The 19363-nt window shown below is 30.3% G+C and overlaps 1 long non-coding RNA gene across 1 annotated transcript in view; it reads right to left on the bottom strand.

The window, feature by feature from the left end:
* Window positions 1–18440, bottom strand: part of LOC139491845 (uncharacterized) — a 42956-nt gene extending 24516 nt beyond the window's left edge. The window contains exons 1-4 of the long non-coding RNA XR_011656650.1: window positions 18323–18440; window positions 9468–9578; window positions 8366–8433; window positions 6896–6942 (exon numbers count right to left, since the gene is read on the bottom strand). This is a non-coding gene — a long non-coding RNA (uncharacterized lncRNA). The remainder of the gene's footprint in view (window positions 1–6895; window positions 6943–8365; window positions 8434–9467; window positions 9579–18322) is intronic.
* Between the last annotated feature and the right edge of the window lie 923 nt (window positions 18441–19363).

The raw sequence follows: 19363 nt of genomic DNA, 5'->3' as shown, positions 1-19363 counted from the left end.
ACTCAAAATCGTACATTTTTTTTTTGTCGCGTTTTTGAATTTCCGGATCTGCGCAGAAATCTACTTCCGTTTCCGGTCTTGTTTGCATGAGACTTTGAATAAAATGTTTATTGATCAGTCTAAGAAAGGAACTTAATACTAATTCATTTTTAAAAATTTTAAATTGTTTGTTATAAAAAAAAAACGTTACCTGATGACAGCCTTTCTTTGTTTACATTGAATATGACGTCATAACTTAAATAACGTCACTACTAAAATCCCTAACAACAGAATCAAAATCGAAAACGTTACGGTATTTCCGTTTCTCTTTTTAACATGTTTGATTTTAAAAAAAAATATCATACAGACTTCCACCCCATTCACAGGTAATGCCTGCCTCATATTAATGGTTTACTTTTACCATAGATGTAATACCCATTACATCTATGCTTTTACATATTATGACTTGGATGGAGAGTTGTCTCATTAGCACTCATACCACATCTTCTTATATCTATAAAATGAGCATGATGAGGATTGCATGAAGAATTAATTCTTAAGGTGGTACCCAACACTTTCACTAAAATTAACTTGGCTCGTTCAATTTTCATTAAATTTTGACAAAGTATTTACTTTGACCCTTTAACCAAAATGTATAAATTTCAAAAAATTTGAACCAACCATTTTATCAGAAAAATTACACTGGTTAATATATAGCAGATTGACAAACACCAATTTTGATCATTGAAAAACTTAATATTCCCTTTACAACACAACGTTATTAAAACATTTGGCTGATTTTACAGAGTTATCTCCCTGTAGTATTAGGTACCACCTTAAATATTAAAATTCATAGACCCATTAATAGCAATATTTTGTTAAAGTATTAAAATATCATTAAAAAAATATGTATATCAACAATTGTTACACTACTTAACATAACATATAAACCATATTGCACATTATCAAAGAAAATGTGTGTAGACTGACAACAGATTACTTATAATAATACTTTTATAATAAATATAGTACCTTAAAAAAATCATAATGTACTAGCTTTGACATATATCATATATAACTTATATTCTATTTTAAACTCTGTAAGATATATACTTCAAGGCTCTACAATATGTTACTGGCATATTTAAATTTATAGAATGTGATGAAACAGCAGTCCAACAATATAAATAACCAAGTCAGCAAAATAGGCCAACCTACAGTTTCAACAAGAAATAGGTGTTTCACTGTGTCACAGGTTCATAGAATATAGAATCATGGAAGTAATATTTAAATATTAATTCCATGATGGAATACACAACACATACAGAGTAATAAGCCATACAGAGAAGAGAAAATTGGAATGGAAAAAGGGGGGCAAATTTTTTAATTTCACAACACAAATCAGCAAGTCAGCAAGAGACCAACCTACAGTGACAACAATAGACTGGTGTTGTTTATTTATTATGAAGGTCTATGTTAACAGAAATAAGTGGATGAAAAAATATGGGAGGGGGGGGTCTTCTTTCAAGATTTAAATAACTTTTCTAGTCGACAAATTTAATGTATCATATACCTTAAATCTCAAATATGTCTGGGGCAAAGTATTCAGTTTACGCTACTCCAACCATGTCATTGAAATTTTCTTTTTATAGAAGCCTAGTGAAAAAATCTATTAAACTATAGTATTCTATTATAGAACACATTGTACTGGATCAATATTGTATGCAAAATAAACTGTTTAATAATGTCAAACAATATGTTGTGTCATTTAAAAACAGCTAGTTTTTTAGTACAAAAAATTACATTACCACGATCATTAAGTGATTTGTATTGTACAGTTATTAAATAGTAATTATAATTTATTAGACAAATCAATTAGAAATTTAATCACTTAATTTGCTCATTGAAGTGATGTAATTTGAGACATTAATAGACCATTTAATTTAATTGGATTTTATATCTTATGGTTTCCAGATTGAAGAAAATTGAATTGAGACGCAATACACTACACGGAAATATGGAAGAAATAAAGAGGCGTAAGATACCAAGGGTACTTTTAGATCTCACAAAACGAAGAAAAATGAGGACGACATGGCTAATAATGAAATATTACAAGAAGCTATAGAAGTATAATCTACAAAACACTCCATTCAAAACTAAATAAAATTGAGAATGGAAATGGGGAATGTGTCAAAGAGACAACAACTCAACCATAGAACAGACAACAGCAGAAGGTCACCAATAGGTCTTCAATGCAGCGAGAAATTCCCACCCCTGGAGGCGTCCTTCAGCTGATCCCGAAACAAATATATATTATTTCAGTGATAATGAACATCATGATAAACTCCAACAGACAGTGCAAAATGTGTCCTGAGTCTAAAATAAACGTACAGATATTGTAGTATAAAGATACAACACATGTCCTGAATGACCAAAAATAAAATGTTGACACAGAGAAATGTCTTGCCTGTATATAATTTGGATAATAATGCAAAAAGGCAATATTTCAACTATCGTAAGAAAAACTATTGAAGTTGATGGACCATAATTGTGGAGGCATGACACAATAATCCTGTCTTTAAATGATATATATTATAAGTATATAGAAACACTTGGTGTTAGAAAAGTAATGTTATGAATGCGTTAAGCTTTAATTTATCCACAAACTTCAGAACCAGTTTTAATCATTTGAAAGCAGTATTATGCAAATATACAGTTATAAAAAAAATGAAACATTTGCTAGAATTTTTTAAGAAATTAGTATTTTGCATTTTTTTTTTTCGAATTTCACACAATTAAAAATCTATGCTCTAAAAAGTTTGTTGTTATTATGGTTTACTATTATATGTGAATAGAGATATTGGTGTAAACAAAGATTTTATCTATGACAGATAAACTATTTGTTTACACTAATATTTGTGTGTATTCATATTGTGATTTAAGTATGTGATCTGTCTTCAAATTATCATTATTTTGACAAAATCCTTTCTCTGTGTAAAAGATCCCATGTGTGCTTAAGTAGCTTTAAATTGCTATCAATCAATCAATATTATAAATTTTAATTAAGTAGAAACAAAAAAGTTGTCAATACTGCAATAAAATTGTTGAAGTCCTATATTAAGGATAATATCAGGCTATGATCACATGGGCCTATCCTTTCAGATATATTATCTAACAATCAACATTGAACAACAACAAAAATCATTGATAAATTAATGCCACATTTTTCATCTCACTGCTTTAAAACTTCAAGACAAAAATCTCTCTATTACGAAGTCTTTCAAGAGGGGGGATAGAACCTTTACCGGGACTCCCGGATCGCGTGTTTTTAAGCTCGGGATTTCGGGATTGACCCTTTCGGGATCCGGGAATCGTTTTTTTTGGATTTCGGGACATCAGGATTTACTTTATTTAAATTCGGGACCTCTGGAATTCGTTTTTTTTAAGTCCGGGATTTCGGGATCAGGACCCCTCCTATCCCCCCTCTTTCAAGATTTCAAGATTCAAGATTTTATTCATAACCTCAGACACATACTTTTGTACAAGAGGACAATATATACAAACATATTATAAAGATAATACATAGCGAGACAGGACAAACGAAACACAAATACATAGTATATATATCTTGAGCTCTCTTTTCCACTGCCTAAACAAAACGTGTGTCAGAAATAATTAGTTATCAAAGGTACTAGGATTATAATTTAGTACGCCAGATGCACATTTCATCTACATGATGGATGGATTGCTGTTTAACATCCATCTTCAGAAATAAGAAAATGCAGTCAATAACATTTAGGACTCATTTAGTCCAAGAAATATAAAACCTCTTCTTAGTATGCAATCAAAAAAACAAACTTTATTGGATAAACAAAACAATTAGATACATTTTGCTTGATAGGGAAAACACAGCCTGCAAGCCATAGGTGGCCAAATGTAATTTTATACCAATCATTCAAGTAATCTTTTTGTTGATCAAATCAAAGTCTTACCAAAACACAGTTTACAAACAGTATCTAAAACGATGTTCACACATAATGAAGGCTCATCTATTTTCATTGATACCATTTTTGTGAATGGTATTTTTTGTTAAGTCTGCATAGAAGCATATGGAACATTTAACCTTAAAATTTGTTGTTTACCTTGAACCCACGAAATCCATGAAAATTATTTTCCATGAATAGATAAAAAAAATTAAAAATACTGGTCATTTAAAGACATTTTGTCCAGTAATGCATATATCACTTAACTGACCAAATGAATTTTAACTGGACTTTGCCCAATGTCCAGTTATGTTGGGAATGACTTCTGCCTCCTGATGAATGGCTGCTATCGTGTTCTATTATAAAAAAAATCTTTCAAAAGGCTCGTTTATTATTACCGGTATATAGAAATTGAATAACTTGAATTGATATCATGGGATATCATTTTCCCACTTGTTATAATACCTGTAAACAAGACAGTAACACAATAACACCACAAAGAACTAATACCAAATTGGTCTATTGTTATTGAACCTTTGCTGACCTTCATATATTTTTGGACAATTTAATTTAGTATTGTGTTATATCTATGATGAATGTTAACTCAATTTTGACTGCTGGATCCCAATTATTGTCATATTTACCAATTATTTTGTCAACATAACAACGCTTTCTACAACTGTCAAACAAGGAACAGGTCACGGTAAGCAATATATAAAACCAGGAAATTTTTTAATTTTTGTACTCAGAATAAACCAATCAAAATACTGTGTTTTGAGCAATAATTTTGTATCATGAGTGCTGGGCAATGTTTAATAACCTGACTCTATGGCTAGGTTAAACCTATTGTTTTCTTAGAGAAATGCAGTCTGTTTTGAGATATATATGTAGTTAAAAATTTAGTTTTGAATGTGTTGATGGACTGTCCCTTTCAGAATTTATCTTAAAGTTCAGTATTTTAGTAAAAAACAAAATTATTTTTTGGTGTCTTGCTTTCTCATCCATGTGTATCCTTCATCCCATGTTATTATTATAAGATATGTCAAGTTTAACCGCAGTCTTCCTGGCAGCCTATTTTATTCTTGGGTAAAAATAATATCTCGGATGTCCTGAGAAAACCACAACCTTGTAACTCTATTTATACATCAAAAACTGTGTCATATTGTACTGTTTATAAGTACTTTATATATCACATATATATTAATATACGATGATGCACCAGAAAAGGACCTGATGGCTGAGCAAGGACAATTATCTAGACTTGTAGTTGTAATTGCCAGTAACCCTAAATGGAGTACAGTTTCATTTAATTCTTCATCTTGATTAGCTCCCCTGTTACCCTTTTATTTGTATAGATTTATTATTTGTTAATGTTTCACACCAATGTAGGCAAACTTGGAAATATCCGTCATATGCTGATCCAGGCCCCCTCCCCCTTTTAATAGAAAAATTTGGTTATTTATATAGGAAATCACTGAAGAATGACTGGAGCTGGCCATCCCTTAGGTCAGTCAGCGGGCCTCCCTTATGAAAAGTTCTTGATATTTAACTACATCTCAAATGATCTGGACTACAGAAATCTCTTTAGTAATATCATTGACTTCAAAATATTTGTAAAACCCAAATTCTTATATATGCAAGCATTGAAAAGCTAAAGAAAAACCACAGGAATAAAGTTAGCAATGAATTCGAACCATACTTGTTATCAATCCTTTTCTTGTAGGGTTGATGCTTCTGAAAAGTATCCACTGAAAATTTGTATTTCCTGGAAACATCAATTAACTTTACTGCAATATCTTCTAAACAGGTCAGACCTCACAGCATAAACTAGAATAATAACAGAATTATACAAAAAGATAACAGGAGTTACAAAAAAATACTGGAGAGACCAAAAAAACTATCAAACACTGAATTCCTCTGAGGAAAGACATTAACAACATGAAGAACACATAGTCAAGGTAGTCAAACTTGGAATAGACACAAAAACAAAGTTCACAAAATCTTTTTTCCCCTGGTGGTCCTTGGAGAAAATCTGCTGGTCCTCACTATTAGTTCTATTGAAAAATACTAAAATTGTGTCGGTCCTATGCAAAATTTTGGTTGTCAAATCCTGAGGACCACCACTTTTCGCGAACTCTGACAAAATGTTGAGGGGTTAGAACAAAACTGATTCAAATGCATATAAAGCTATGCTTTTTTCCTAATGCAGACTTTTACTTTTATATTTAATGCATTTTATATTCAGAGCAGACACTTAATAAGCCCTCAGTTTACATCCCTCATACTTCTGAATTTGACAGATGCCTTTAACATTTACATGAAAAATATAAATTAGTAGTATACAGGGTAATACTTTTTTCAAAGTACATTTTTTATTTCCTTTTTTAGATTGATATCAGTCATTACAACGCTACTCAATTTCCGCTTAAAGTAGGTCGTAAAAATGGAGAAAACTAATACAGGACCATAAATAGACGGGATATCATGTTTAATACTCGCTGATGTCGTCCCATGGGATCTGCATCAGACAGAGTTGTCCATTAATTCTGTCAGTTTTTCATGGTTTTTCGTTAAAGGATAGAAATAATAGAAGCTGCTTTGAGTATTTTATGGACGGTTAGATTATTGGTATTGCCTCTTTGTTTTTGTCATCAATTTCAGCCTGATATTGACGATAACGTCAACAAACCTTATGACCTTGTGGACAATTTGTGATAAATCCATCACAATAACGTTATGTCTTTTCAATAATATCATCACAGTTTCAATTATAATGAGAAAGCATTGTCATTTAGGTATCGTTTGTCCTTGGGATATTCCAATCATAGAAATTTATCCTTCACCAGAGTAGAGAGAACTTTCATCGCTACAGAGTTCACATCTTGCTGTGTGAAGACTTGTTTAATATATCTTTCTATTGTAGGTTCACTTACCCCCTAGAGATCTTCACTTTATCCACCATTAAGCAATTCTAAAATATCTACAAATGAGAAAAACACTTTTTAAATTTTGTCAGTTGAAATGCTTTTCTTGATTTATCTTCATAAGGAATACTCAATGCTAAATATCTGAAAGCCAGAGATGTAGAAAACATTAAGAGCTATACGACCATGAGGGACCTAAAAGCATATCAAAATTCATCCAAGGTCAACTTTGCTTCAAGAAGTTGGAACTTTAATTTTCTTGAAAATGTAAAAATTTATCAACCAGCAATTTTAGATAAATATGTTGTAAATCATGTAAGCACCAAAACACTGCATGACTACTGAGCTGATGATACCCTCAGGGGAAAAAAAAGTCTTATATTTTACAATTTAAATTGAAGGACAGATTCAAATAATTAGTACAATTTAAAACCAGGAGATGTGGTATGATTGCCAATGAGACAACTATCCACTATGAGACCAAATGACATAGAAAATAAGATGTCAACTACTCAACTTTGTTTCATTCAAACAAATCGGAAATTTATTTATATACATGCTAGCAGTATTGAATCAGCTTTAAAACAGAAATATAACATTTAACTTATTGTGTTCTTAAGACACCTGATATATCAACTTTTCATCTTTTGTAGGAGAGCATTTCTTTTTCAGGTAAAAAAACTATTTTATAGGAATACAAACTTTTATTTAAATAGCAATATTTTTTTTTTAACTTCATTATTACTAGTTTTCAATGGGAACAGCTATTTTTTCACTTTACTTCCAAAACAAAATGATTTAAAAGCAAAAAATATCATTTAAAAAAAAATTGCTTACAATTTTAAATTGTGGTTTGAAAATAATTGAAGACAAAAGTCTTTGCCACTAACAAAGATACATATTTGTCCTTGGAAATTTCCAATTGAATTTATCCTAACCAGAGTCAAGAGAGAACTTTCATCGCTGCAGGTTGCAGTCTTGTAATTGACTGCTCCATAGGCTTACATGTTAAACAGCTGATCTTTGAAATAAAAAAAATAAAAAATGCTACATAGAAAAAATTTTGTCATGTTCATATCATGCATGTAATAATGTGAAATTGTGATTTAATCGAAAAAAGTGGGTCTTGCCACGAAGAATAAAAAGTTACGTAACCCTGAAGTCAAAACATTTTTTTTCTACCTTCTGTTTGCTGTTTTTACTAGGCTGCACCACTTCCAGTAAACATGATATCCTTCCACCTTCCTGGATTAATATCCCCCAGAAGATGCAAGTCTATATATATGTTTCAATTCAGCATAAACCTATAATCAAACAGAAAAAATTGAGTTCAGAAAAAAATTCAGAAAAAAATGCACTATTTTGTTTCCCTCCATGTTTTGACATGCACCGGAAATTGGAGTTGTAATACAAGACTGGTAGTTCACATCTAACTGTGTGAAGACTTGTTATTTGTCTTTCTATTACAGGAACACTTACCAACCAGAAAAACCTATCCCATGTATGCCTTCACATTCTAGCTTCACCATCAAACAATTCTTAATTACCTACAAAAAAAGTAAAATTGTCTTATTGTGTGTCCAAGCTATGTCACCAACTTTGTAATTTTTTGGCGGCGCATGTTTTTTTTTTATCTAGACAAAAAATTATATAGGTACATGCATCTTCTCATTTTTAAAAACAATGTATTGTCAAACTTATAATTTTCAATAGAAAAAAAGCTCTTAGCTCATTCTCCTAGAGAAAAAAATATTTTCTTCAATAAATCAGAAAAACATGACCAATCCAGCCCCCTCCCCCTCTTCTTCCAACAATAATGTAGCTTCATACATGTACATGTATATGATATATGCATAGACTTTTTACATGTATCACTCTAAACATTGACTTAAATCAAGCAGGTAGTTTTCTAATTTGAATAGTTTTATTAACATTTGACATTTCAGGCCTTAAATGGCTTGCCATACCATATGGTTTTTGATCATTGTTGAAGGACCTACAGTTGTTACCTTTTAAGTTATTTGGTTTCATACCACTTCTTCTTATTCTTAAACTGATGTTTCAAATTTATACAAAATCACTATCATTTTTTGATTCATAAAAAGAGACAAAAATACACAGAGACAAAAAAAAACTTGTTATTAAGTAATGTTATGACTAAACAGTTGTTTTTATTTCAAACATTGATGATACATACTCTCAAATGACAGAACAAATTCTAAATACTGGTTGTAATGGCTTTTGTTTGTTTTTTTAATTATGAATGATCATGTTATATAACTAAATTTATGTTTGTCGAAATGTAATATTCCCCCTATACATCTTGTATTAGATAGATAGATAGATACTTTATTCTCTAAAAACTAGATACAAGTTTACAGAGAAACATACAATATAAATACAGACACAATAGTTAAGGTAAACAAATACAAATATGCTTATGAGATTACATTTACATGGAGGGACAAACTTTTTTATTAATACACTTAATAAATAAACATAGCTTCCTTAAGACAGATTGTTTTTTACTATTAAATGTATTAGATCAACACTAAGAGTATATAACTGAATAAACAATTACCTGAGAATATGATTTTAATATAAACAAGGAGCTGTGTAAGTCCAAGGTCAAGAGGCCACTTCAAAAACAAGTTAAGTCAAGGATAACTATCTTCATCCAATAATGTTATAACTAGATTAAAAATAGAAGTATGAAATGTGTTAGTTAAATAAAAATATATCACAATTTTTATATGCATATTGTTTGAATACATTATCTTATACCTGGAAATTTAGTGTAAAAAAGGGAAACTATTTTAATCAAATAATGTTTTAACTGGATTAAAAATAGAAAAATGAAATGTGTTAGTTAAATAAAAATATGCAACAAGTTTACTACTTATATTGTTTGAATATGATTTCTGATACTTGGAAATCTGGTGTTAAAAAAAGGAGAACTATTTTTATCTAATAACTAGATTAAAAATAAAATGTATGAAATGTGGTAGTAAATAAAAATACAAATGTTTTTAGCAATTCTTTTAAACATATATGCACTCTGAGGCCTGAATTATGCAAAACATATATGCATTCTGAGGCCTGAATTATGCAAAACATATATGCATTCTGAGGCCTGAATATTGCTGTAGCCTCAGATATTTTTCTAAAAATAAATACATTTTGAATTTAAAATTTGTAAGTTAATGGAAACAAACCACAATATTGAACATATTGTTTGAATGCATTCTGAGACCTGTAAATCCTTGTAAGACATGAGAATAGAAATAAAACAGGGAATACATTCAGGATGTTTTTCTTTTAATGCTAATAAATTCAATTTTAAATGTGTAAGTTAATAAAAATATATATCAATTTATCAAAAATTTTGTTTTCATACATATATATTTAGGGATCTGCAGATCTGGTGAAAAAACTATCAAAAACAGAAAATTAAATCAATTTTTTTAATTTTTAAAGATTTTGCAATTTTACAGAATAACACCTTAAGACTCATTGTAAGTAAAATGGTTTTCCTAACCAGAACTATTTATATAACAAACACAAAAACATGTTTAAATGCCTTTTATATCAAGAACATTGCACAAGATTTAAGGGTTATGAGAAGAAATGAAAAACACTGTTACATCAGTCATGAAAATACTACAACACTGTGACTAACTAATTGATGTCAGTTTGTTTTATTATGCTTACTTGCTGGTTCTCATGTATGTTATAATTATCAATATCATAAATTTTGTTTGGGGGTCTATATGAGGATTAGTAGACACATATCATACATGCTACATCTATATGAACTTTAAATATTTCATTTCAATGTAAAAAAAAAAATATTATAAAAAAAGTTCTGTTATAAATCAGTGTATTGTTTTATGACTCATTGAGTATACATGTCATGCTAAAAAAAAAAGAAGAAGATGTGGTATGATTGCCAATGTCAATGACACAAGTCACACAACTGAAAGTTTCTATTCTTATTCTTATCACTGTATAAATAACTTTAACTGTTCTTATGTTTTTTACTACCATTATCATTGGTGGGTCTGTAAAGGGGATAAAATCTCCCCTTTTATTAACCCGAATATTTCAGTCCCTACCCGTAATCGATCTCTCCTACTTGCTAGGGCCTGAATTCCTTACACGATAAAAACTCTTCACAAATCCTGGATTTTGATTGGTGCCCTGTAGAAGAGGTGACCAATCAGCAATAAGCTCAATTTTATTGAGATGGTCACAGACCACAATTAATTCCTCTATCAGTTCTTTATAACTTTTTGTTTCATTAAAAAAATTGCACCGAATCTTTTTGTCAAATTTTTTGTGTGTGTAATGTATAGTACTAGTCCAAAAATATATCCAAAATTCAGAAAAGATTGCAGTCACACATTTTACAAATTTAGCCAATACACATTCATACCCCTATTGACAAGTCAAGAGATGTTCCGAAAACTGTAAATATTACCTTTTTGCACTTGGCCTAATCACTCATTCCAAATCAAAATCAGTTAAAATACAACATCCAAAAATTTATTTCACCAAATTAAGGAAAAATACACTCTAATTAAAAGGAACTATATTCGTGGACAACGAAAAGCGGGGTCATTAATTGTGTTCTTGGGCCAGATAGGTAAATCCCAAGATAATTCCGAATGGTTGATTGAAGATTTTTCATTGTCTATGCATTCAGGTGTTAATGTAGTAAGGGGAATATAATGACTGAATTATTCGGGTTACCCTTTTATCAGCATTCCTTTTTAAATTTGAGTTAAAAATTAACAACAATTATTCTTAACCACTTCCTCCCCATTTTTAAAGTGGATCCCTCTAGAACCCCATTAACACAGTTTCCATATGTCTGATTTTTATCTTATCAAGCCTTACATTTTTTTTACCAACACTTAAATGTCATCATTAACAAGTGGAAAAAAACATCATATTGAATATTTTTTTTAAACAGCACAATCTGCTGTGAATACTAAATTGGTTTTGCATGTTGTTGAAAGCCAAATGGTGACCTATAATTGCTAAATGTCCTTGTTAAGTCCACATCTCATTAGGCAACTATAATTCAACTTTAATTTGGGGGGGGGGGGTATGGTTTTTGTCTGAGTCAGGATTTTTTTTTCACAAACTTTCTTTTCAACTTTTAGACTTTAACAATCAAATTATTTTTTTCAAAATTTAACAGAAAATCTGGATTCAGAATCTTTTTTGGGGCATCTGCTTGACCTGACCACAACATTTGTTTTTCATAAATTAGGGATGAGAATATATTTTTATAAAAAAAAACCAACATAACCCTTCTTTGAAGTTAAATGGGATAACTCCTTATCTTCATATTGATACAGGAAAATGTGTGTCATATTTTACGTCACTTTTTTTTAATCTAGACAAAATTATGAGCTATAATTATGTATATTATTTGCACTTATATAATTATCATTCATATTAATAACTACCAGCTGCCTTTTTAGGCATAAGCCACACAGCATCCTATTGTGATAAATTATTTATATAATTTGTAGATAAATTATATTTTACTTCCTTCTTCAAGCAAAAATTAAATATTTTCTAATATGAAAAGATCCTACACACATCCTGAACTCATACAGCTTTTTATCATATACTTAGACTAAATAACATGATTTTTACCGTATGATAATAGCATTAAATTAAAATATTTTCCAGATTTTTCGAATTTGTGCTTAGCGGGCTGATATGAAAAGTTTATCACATGCTTCGATTGTTATCACATGCCTTTCGGTAACGTTATCACATGGCATTCCGGTGATACTCGGCAAATTCCGGAAAATACACCTCAATGCTACGTTTTCAGTGAAAAACATTACAAAGTAGTGTACAAAACAATTATTTGAATACTGGAAAGTATATTGTGTAAAATAATTAAATTTAATTTAAAAAAAAAAATATTAAATAAATGCATTTTTTAAGTTTTTCTGAAACATAATTTAGAAAGTTACTTTAAAAAAGTTGACTTTTCCAAACAATGTTCATTATGTATATTGTTGAATTATTTTTTTGTCGATTCGTTTATATTAAAATCTGGGTTTTTTTTCTCTGTTGAGGCATATGATGGAAAGATTTCATATTGAATGTATCAAATTTTGGGTCCGACGTCTGTGAACTTTTTACTCTTTCAACTTCTTTTCGGGAACCATGTAGAAGGATCAATATATGAATCTGTTATTTTTCTCTACTGGTGAAGCATATGATAAAAAGATCATAACATGTCATTTTTCATATCGCATGTATTATCAGCCCTCGGTCAATATCAGCCCTCGAGCCATGCGGCTCTTGGGCTGATATTGAACCTAGGGCTGATAATACATGCGATATGAAAAATGCCATGTAATAATCTGATAATATCATAATGGTATTATATCATATGAATTACCAATATTCTTACAATTTCTTGCACTTCAGTGTGTCTCCTTTTATAAAATATACAGTCAGTCTGCATTGAGCTTTGATTGTAAAACTTGGCCCTTCTAAGGCAAGAGGTAATGCAAATCTTCATTGTTACATGAAAAAACGATCAATTTAAAGACAATACATTTGATCCTTATTATGTAACCATAAAGACAAATTAACCTACAGAAAAACGAAAAAAAAGAGTCCGTGTATTTGTATTGAAAATATTGGGTCGATCAGTATTGACAAGTATCATCCAAATTTAAATGTAGCAAATTATTAACAAATCTATTTATCTGAATGTAAGTTTAAAACCTTTATGTTTTTTATCAATTGTAAATTGGTATAATATAAATGGTCTGAAATTGTTATAAAAAAATTTTGCAAAATTTGGGCAAAAATAGGAAGTTGGTAATAATGACTCTAATTTGTCCCTCTACAACAGATATACAACTGATATTTTCTTTTCCTTAATGAAAAATTGTTTAATTAAATCAGAAGAGTATTGCCCTACTATAAATTAGTGACCTCTAGCCTTTCATTTTGCATCCAATGTTAATCCTCAGTGGCGAATCTAAAAAATTTCATAAGAGGGGCCCACTGACTGACTAAGAGGGAGCCTGGCCCGCTCCAGTCATGCTTTAGTGATTCCCTATATGATCAACCAGATTTCTGAAATTCTCCAGTCATTAAATCTTTTACAAAATTCATTTATTACAACAACAAAAAAAAGTTGTGGTATGATTGCCATGTTGAGACAACTCTCCACAAGAGACCAAAATGACACAGAAATTAACAACTATAGATCACCTTATGGCCTTCAACAATGAGCAAAGCCCATACCGCATACTCGGCTTTAAAAGGCCCAGAAATGACGATGTAAAACAATTCAAACGAGAAAACTAGCGGCCATATCTATGTACAAAAAATGAACGAAAAACAAATATGTACTGTAAACCAACTAAATTTCGCGAGCGATTTATTTTCGCGACTTTCGCGAGTAGAAAAATAACGCGAAATTAAATCGTCTCGAAAAGGAATAACTTGGATCTTTCCCTATCAAACTACTAAATAAATAAGAAAATCGCGAAATTAAATCGCAGCGAAGTTGACTAGCTGGGTATAAACGCGAAATAAAGTATCCGCGAAAATAAGTTGGTTTACAGTAACCAACATAAAAAAAACGACAACCACTGAATTACAGGTTCCTTACTTAAATGTTCATAACATACTAAATGTATGTTCATATTGAAATTGATAGAAAACCAAAAATTGGGAATGTTTGAAATGAAGGAGGAGGGATAAAAAAAAATATGTTCATGTCCCCAATAACCTATGACTTATGATACATTTGCTGAAATTCTCCAGTCATTCAATATTTTACAAAATTCTTCCAACAACACTTTACATACTTTAAACTACGCTCTGAATGCCAGCAATTTCGCAGGTGTGTTCTAGTACATTTAGATTTACCAAAATAGGAAAATGAGATTTTGCACAAAAATTTGCCATGCCACATAGAATCAAAACATTTAGCTAAAACAATTTTCAATTGTTTGCAGAAATTGTATAAAACTTGAAATTAAGAATCCACAAAAGTACTTTTGTACTTGTTTGTATTCAATCCATATAAAGTTGTTAATCTGAACCCACAAACATAAATAAATCCATAGTATGATTAGTCAAGCTATTTGCACCTTCAACCATACTTAGGTAATACTGTAAGCCAACTCACAAAGTTTACAAGTAAGGGCTTAGAATTCTTGTTATTTAATAGAAAAAATAATGTAATCCCACTAATGCAATGAATGTTGGGAATCTTTGGTAAAATTCAAATTGATTAATTTAAATAATCGGACAACATGCCCTGATTCAGTCTCTGATTCTAATCATCTGTTTTTAAATAAACGTGAAAAAAAGTATCTGCGAAAATTTACGTCTGTGTTAAACATGCTCTAATGCCGTTACCAGAACATGATACCTATATATATATACTAAGTAAACATCAAATAAAAGAAAACCTATTCAACTGTCACCTAATCCCAAAATACCTGAACTCTTGAATACCTAAGCTTACAGAAGTGGAAAAAGACTAACTCAAACAAAGAGAAAGGATCATTAAATACAAAGTAGTTTGATAACCTTTAATTCAAGGTCAACGATTACAGTGAGAAATCTGTTAAACAGTCACAGAGATCTGACAGATAACATAACAATATATAACTTTTATCACACTTCAATTGAACTCTTTAATTTTGATCTCATTAATAATGTTTAAAAGTGTACACCTTTTATAAAACAGTTGGTTTGACTGATAAGATTTAGTTATACAGTACATGTACATACTAATGATTTGTTGCACAGTGAACGGAGGCATGTTTTCGTCAAGCATTTAAGAAAAGAAAATGAAAAACAAAAACAGATTTTTTTCTAGATAATTTGATAATTTTTCTAAATTTATGTTACATATTTGTATTGTTTATTGTTTATTTGTGTTATTTAGTAGCAATCTGTTTTTTTCAGATTGTAAATCAATAAATATCCAGGGGCCTGGTTGAAAAAGGAGGGGGGGTCCTTCATTTCTGTGTTCTTTAATCTTTTAACCTTTTGCCTATCATTCTTTATTCTTAATATGGGCTGTGTCGATAGAAATCAACATTATGCAAGAGCACGTCTACATGTACATGTATAAGACTTTGATCAATTTCGAAAAAAAATGTCTGTTAGGCCACACCAATTTGATTCCTTTTTCGACGGACCCGCCCGCACCTATTTTTTTTAAAACAGATTTTTTTATTTTTTTTTATATTCCCGCTTCCCGCATCCGGAAATGTAATCATGTCCATTTCCCGCACTGCTTTTTTTGTAAATTTTATAAAAAAATATCAACATTTGTTTTTAAAATCACAGTCTAACCTGTATATAACGATTTAAAACATAAAAGCACCCAACCACACTTTGTAAATATCTGTGAGAATATTTGTTTCAGCATGAAACCTATTTATCCAAAGGGGGAGTGCTCCGTATAAATTTATTACAGCGGAAATACCTGGAAGAACAAAAAATTGGTTACTTTCCCCCTTACTTATATTCCCTATCAAAACATGTTCGTTGTTAGAATAAAGTACAAAGAACTTCTGAAGGATTTGCCTTCAACTGCAATTATATTGTATGCTGGTGAAACAAAACTATCCATAGCCGCTGCATGTTTATGCACCTGTCCTGATTGATTGAGGGGCCTGTCGTTCAGCAGATATCGTTTGTTGATGTTGTTCATTGGTATTTTCCTGTTTGGATATACATGATATATAAATTAGATCGTTGGTTTTCCTGTTCAAATTGTGTACGCTTATAATTTTGGGGTCCCTGCTGTTTGGTCTGTATCAAAGCCCTGTGTAAAAGGCCGTACTTTGACCTGTGTTTGTTATTATCAGGTTGAGAACAACCCTCCCTCAGACTGGCAAGGGGTCATTTTTCTGATGTAGAAAAGAAAATAGAAATACCAAGGATTTGTATAGTTCTTCTATACAAAACCTTTGAAAACTTAGAATTTTGTACTCAAAAAGAGGAGAGTTACATCATATTTTAAACAACTTTTTCTAAAAGAGGGGTCCACTTATTTTGAATAATATTAAACTGTTAAAGTAAATGTGTTAACATGGTTAAAGTCCAGGAATATTACAAAATTCTTGGACATGTTTTGACCATTTAATACCAGATAGATATATAGTTCTTTGAGAAAATATGAGCCCTTTTGTACAAACAAATATATATTATAACTTATATTGATCCCTCATAAAACATGTAAAAGGGATATTTATAACATTAAGGGGTTGTCCCCAAACTGATTATGACTTGGATGGAGAATTGTCTCATTGTCAATCACACATACATAGACCAGATTTAATTATCTCTTGGTGAACAGGGAAAAAATACTTCAGAAATTAAAGAAATGTCAAAGTACAAGTGATAAATCAAGCTTTAATATTGTCAAAACCTACTATTTTATGTTTACAAAAAAAAATTATAATCGCTCGCCTTTACTTTTCAAGCTTTGCCTCAAAAATTTGCAAATTAAATATTTTTTTATTAAAATTTTCAAATTGCTCGCTCGCCCCAAATTTTGGAGTCCAAAAATCCGTAGAACAAGAAATGAAATTGGTGTGGCCTTATCTATGTTTAATATGGGATCGTTATTTCGGTTGATTATAATCATTATTTTGTGGATTGATGAAAAACTGTATTTTCATGGATTTTTTTTATAAACTTACTAGTTGTTTTTCCAAAGTCTGCCTATAAACTTATACATGTATGGAAAGTTTGTACTTTACTGAGATTTAAATTCCTAGTAACCTATAACAATGAAATCTTTGAAAATTGGTAAGCAATGAAAATGATGATGAAAACACAGCATCTTGAAAGACACTGATTTGAGAAAAATATTCAGACAGTGCTGTGCTTCCAATGAAAACACAGTATCTAGAAAGTCTCATATTTCAGCTTTAAAGGAGTCAAAGATTTAAAAATAACATTGTGAAGTTATGGATAAATTAACTTATAAAGACACTGATTTGAGAAAAATATTCCGACAGTGCTTTGCTTCCAATGAAGTCCATGACAATTGATAACTATGAATTATGATAAACCATCCAAAAAGACTAATATGTATTGGCTTTAAAATGACTTAAAGATTAAAAAAAAAAATTTAAAATGTTGTTTTGAATAATTTAACCTATAGTCTATAGACAAAGACTGTTGATCAAAGAAAACATACCAGACACAGTATTGTGCTACTTATATGTCAGTTTAAAATGAAAGTTAGCCATAAATCCTTTATCATCATGATATATGTGTATGTTTATTTATAGAACAGTATTTTTTTTTCTCACATGATCCTCACACCTTTTTGTTTTTTCTCACCTGACTGTCATGTGAATATTGACATTTGTGAGTGTCCGAGTAGGTAAAAATGTACTTTATAAATACCTGCACTTATCTTGTCCTTTTAACTTTTCTCCCTAGGAGATAAATTTACACTACAAACACTGCATATTGCTTTATACTCCAGGTCTGAGGAGATTATTTCATTAAATGATCTGAAAATGTTAAAAAATCAAATTTACAAAAAAAAATAGATTAAAATTTCTACACTCTATAGTTTTGTAATGTTATCAACGATATAAAAGTTTAGGAGTGCAATTAAAGTGTGAATAAAGATGTTTTATCATTTATGCTTTCGGTCAGATGTCAAAGATGGTAAAATTTATCATTAACATGACAAGTTAAGATGACCATACCAAACTTTTTAACTAGAAAAATTTGAAGTAATAAAGCATATCTGTGAAAGGCTTATTGTTTTGGTATGACATGAAATTGAATGTTCAATTTAATCATCTTTTAAAAATGAAAATATTCAATGGATCAAAAAACATCAGTAGCGTTACAATTTCAATTTTCATGGAATACTTATTGGGAAGTCTGCAATTTGCATCGAGACTATAGTGTGTCAACTTAAACTAGCATAATTATGATCTTTACTGGTACCCTATTTTACATTCAGCATATAAGAAACAGTGTATACTCTACAATGAAAACAAGCAGGGGCACAGTAGATGGTTGCCCCTGAAATTTGCTTTTTGCATGGCACTGACAATATATCTTTTATGAGGGGTGACTTTTATTTTTAAATGAATTGATTCAAAACTCAATATCTATGTGAATCATTTTTCTGATCACTTTGTTGCTTAGAGTTCCTCTCTTCTATAGATTTCAACTATATATATGCAAAAAAATAGGGTGAACAAAAAAAATCATCATTTGGGACAACATCCCTAATGCGCCTTGAAATGAGGAACTCAAAAGTCATGTGTAAAGAAAAAATCTCTGTGTAGTGATATTGGACATGTTTCTATTTTTTACAAATGACTGAACTTAACCATTTGTGGTGATTAGGAAAGTAGAGGAACATAGAATAAATGTGTAAAAACTATGGAGCTAGTTTCAAATAACTTATTGTGTTAAAAAGGG

This window comes from Mytilus edulis, chromosome 10 (assembly GCF_963676685.1).
Source record: "Mytilus edulis chromosome 10, xbMytEdul2.2, whole genome shotgun sequence".
Lineage (NCBI taxonomy): Eukaryota > Metazoa > Mollusca > Bivalvia > Mytilida > Mytilidae > Mytilus > Mytilus edulis.
This window is presented reverse-complemented; position numbering and strand designations above follow the sequence as displayed.